At 54.9% G+C, this 3,911-nt stretch overlaps 1 long non-coding RNA gene across 1 annotated transcript; it reads right to left on the bottom strand.

Annotated features, from left to right (window-relative positions):
- Positions 1-572: 572 nt before the first annotated feature.
- Positions 573-3,573, bottom strand: LOC309857754. The gene is made up of 3 exons (XR_014307894.1): positions 3,021-3,573; positions 2,659-2,791; positions 573-2,011 (listed from the first exon to the last, which is right to left on the bottom strand). It is a non-coding gene; the product is annotated as an uncharacterized lncRNA (long non-coding RNA).
- Between the last annotated feature and the right edge of the window lie 338 nt (positions 3,574-3,911).

Below are 3,911 nucleotides of genomic sequence, written 5' to 3'. Positions count from 1 at the left end.
ACTGTGTCTCAGGAAAACCCCAGGGATACGCCTTAGCCTTGGACGTCCCATAGCGTCACCTCCACACATTGGGTTGATTGAGAAAGTCACAGGTCAGCCACGTTCAAGGGAAGGGGACAGAGGCCTGCTCAACCCCCACTCCCAGCCCCCTGGGGGTCCTGTCGAGGGAGGTCCCACTGTGGAGAGTGCGTGGAATGGGAATTAGCACTGTGGCGTTTTTAGCAAGTGCCTCGCGGTCCGAGAAGAGCCCCTGCATATGGGGAAATGCGTAGGGCCCGGCACTGTGCCGGAAAGACCGGGCCACGCACTTGGCGTTGACTTGACTTGGAATTGACTGGGAGGCAGCCTGGACTTTGTCAATAGGCTGAGCCTCCAAGAAAGCCATTCTTTGTGGCGGAGATGACAGCGCAGGAGTCCTGTGTGTGGAGGGTCTGTGTTAGAAGCCCCGACGGCTGGCAGTCGAGGCTGGAGGCGGGGGAGGGAGGGCGCGGATGACAAGCTTGGACTGTCGCCAGGCGCCTTGCGTAGGACTTATTTGTCCCCAGCTTACCCCTCCTGGCAGTGGAGGAAAGCGTCGCAGAACCCTGACCTTGGAGAGCTGAGGGCCTCCTGGGAGCTCCTGGGCCGCGTTTGGCCCTGCAGCGGTCGGGTGGTGAGTGAGTGAGCCACTGAGTGTGTCTCCCACTGCAGAGCCCAGGCCAGAGGTCGCTGGTGTCATCGAAGCTACTTTCCCTAGGACCTTTCCTGTCTGGAGCCGTATGAGGTTGCTGGGAGCGACTGCAGCCCCTTGTACCCAGCTTCAGAGACCCTACCCAGCGCCGCACACAGTCCTCAGCGAAGCCCTGAGGACCTCCCACCCCAGTGACGAAGGGGATGGGGCCCTGCATGGGGGGGGCAACCTGGGAAGCCCCCCGGCCCGTGGATTCCTGCCCTCCCTCCCCCCACAGCCCCTCCTGCTCCCGCTTCCACACACCCTCATGAGCACAAGCTCAGATTCACACGGACATACACACACACACACACGAGCACACACTCACTGGCTCGCACGCGACCCCTCGCACGCAGATAATCCCCACATTGTACACATGCTTACACACGCGCACACACATTCCTGCACACCTACCCTACACACCCGCGTCACGGTGCATGCCTGCACCCTCAGCGGTCATACTCCGTGTGTTCACACCAGCACTCACACCCACCCACCCCGCCACGCTTCACACCCACGCGCTTCCACATTCCCATTCAGGCCCTCACACTACTATTGTGGGCGCGTACCCTCGCACTCACACGCTCGCACGAAGGACTGGGTACTTTGACACCCCAGTTACTGAATACAACCGGTTCAATGCAAGGTAAACTTTTCTAGTATGTTTATCCCAGAAAGTCGGACGATTTCAGAGAAGTAGAGCAAAGGGGAAGAGCAGTGGCCCACATTCTCGGCAGCCGCCGCGAGCTTCTGTTGATATTTTAGTGAATGTCCTTGGAGTCCCCGTTCCGTGCTTTTAAAAAATGTCCTTTGGCTGCGCTCATCCCACTTGTGAGTGAAAAGCAGGATCCTGACGATAACACGATCCTGTGTCCTTCCTGGCTCGTCAGGCTAACGATGTGGTTCGCTGTCACACGGACGCTGGTCCCCCGTCGTTGGACAATTAGGTTGTCTCTAATTAGCCACTCTTCCAGAGAAAGCCGCTCTGATACCCTTGTGCTGGAGCGTTTTTTTCTATATTTAGAATTCTTTCCTTAGGAGAGACTCTCATTAGTGAAATTTCTGGGTCTACGTATGAATTTTTTAAGGCTGAGAGGCGCCTTTAGGGGACTGTGGAAGTGGAGTGGTATTTTGGGGTGTGGGCTGAGCCTCTTTCTACAGGATGATCTGGCTCGCATGTCAGTCCCTGGCTTCGGAGCTCCGAGGTCACCTCCCAGTTGCGAAGTTCCTTGATTCCAAATGAACTAATTACCCGGGACGTTGATGATTATCAAAGCATGTGAAGTAGCAAATGAAGAGAAACTGAAATGAATTAATGTCAGAGGATGTCAATCCTACCAAAGGGTGATACCCCACGACCCTCCAGGTTTGCTTTTGTGTCTAGGGGAGCCCTAACCTCCAGCTGGGCATTCCCGAATTTGCGGGGTGTGGTGGCAGCCAGAGTCCCAGGAGGGGACGCCCACGTGGGGCTTGGTCTGGGGTCTGGCAGCATCCCGCAGGCCATTTGTGGAGGTAGAATAAGGCCCCCCAAAGGTGTCTATGGCCGAATCCCCAGATCCCGTGACCGTGTTAGGGTCCACGGCAAAGCGAAGGTAAGTTTGCCCATCAGCAGGCTTCAGGATGGGGAGACTAGCCCCATGTAATTGCAAGCATCCTAGAAAGCAGAGGAGGGAGAGCCTGCAGCATTGCTGGAGGGAGGGACCAGGACCCGAGGAATGCGGTGGCCTTCCTGGTGCCTCCTGTCGCTGGGAAAGCCAAGGAGACGGGATCTTCCCTCGAGCCTCTGGGACGAGCCAGAGCCAGGTCTGGTGAGACCAGGAGTTTGGCCAGTGAGATTCGGGTCACACTCCTGACCTCCAGGACCGTATGAACATTAACTCGTGTCCTTGACCACGGTGTTGGCAGTGGGCAAGGAACTCCCCCTGCCTCTCTCCCCTGCAACCCCTGACCTGTCCTCCCTGCGCACAGAGCAGCTGGCCAAGGCATTTCCACCAAAGGGAAGGATTTCTGGTGACTTTGTTTCTTTCAGTTCTTTTCGGTCCTTTTCCAGATTCTCCACAATGGTCATGGAGGAGCTTAATTCTGAAATGTAAACAAGATAAGATACACACAGGGAAACAAAGTGAACAAAAATAATTTCACGAGAAACATAGTATGGAGCTCTTAACCAGAGCAGCTCGGGTCTCTGTGCCCTAAAAGGAGGGATTAGTCACAGGACACTCATCCCAAAGGCAGGTTTGGGGGGCGCGGTGCCACACAGCTGTGGTAACAAGATCAGGGTAAGTTTGTGCAGAGTAAAACCTGGGCTCACACAGTTACACGCTAGCCTTTGGTGGCGGGGTCTCGGGGGTCGAGGAACCCCTCTCTGGGTCCAGGAGGTGGGACCCGTTCATAGAGCCTTGGTGGGCTCTGCGGAAGTCCTTCTAAGGCACCAGCTGGGTTTTCTTCTGTCTCTGTAATCTGACCACTCCTGGGGCCTCCTAGAAGAGGAATCATTCAGTGCAATGGTCTCTTTGTATCCCCCCACCAAATCCACGTGTTGAAATCCCGCCCCCTACTATGATGATATAAAGGAGGTGGAGCCTTTGGAAGGTGATGAGGAACCCTTAGTGCCCTGTTAAAGGGACCCCAGGGTCCCTTCCCCACCAAAGATGGAAGATCGGACTCTGTAAGAGCTTCTCAAAGCCCCTATGAACCTTTCAGACCCCCGCTTTTCCTTTTGGACTGGTCTACTATTTATTTATCTATAATTTTGGTTAGTCTGGTGTTTGCGCCGACTGTGAATTGTTTAAGGTGCTGCACTACACTGAAGCACTTGTTTCGTAACTATTTTCAACAAATGCCCCCCGCCCTCCCCGGGAGAGGCTTTTTTTTTTTTTTTTTTTTTTAAGATTTTATTTATTTATTTGAGAGAGAGAGAGACAGTGAGAGAGAGCATGAGCGAGGAGAAGGTCAGAGGGAGAAGCAGACTCCCCATGGAGCTGGGAGCCCGATGCGGGACTCGATCCCGGGACTCCGGGATCACGACCTGAGCCGAAGGCAGTCGTCCAACCAACTGAGCCACCCAGGCGTCCCATCCGGGAGAGGCTTTTAGCAGGATGTGAGCTCTGAGTCAGGTCAAATAAAGAGAATTTCTCCAACGGGGACTCCAGGGAGGCAGCAACCGTATCCAAGGATGCCGGATTTTTGGAGAACGAGGCTT

This window comes from Mustela nivalis (assembly GCF_964662115.1).
Source record: "Mustela nivalis genome assembly, contig: HAP1_SCAFFOLD_1172, whole genome shotgun sequence".
NCBI lineage: Eukaryota > Metazoa > Chordata > Mammalia > Carnivora > Mustelidae > Mustela > Mustela nivalis.
This window is presented reverse-complemented; position numbering and strand designations above follow the sequence as displayed.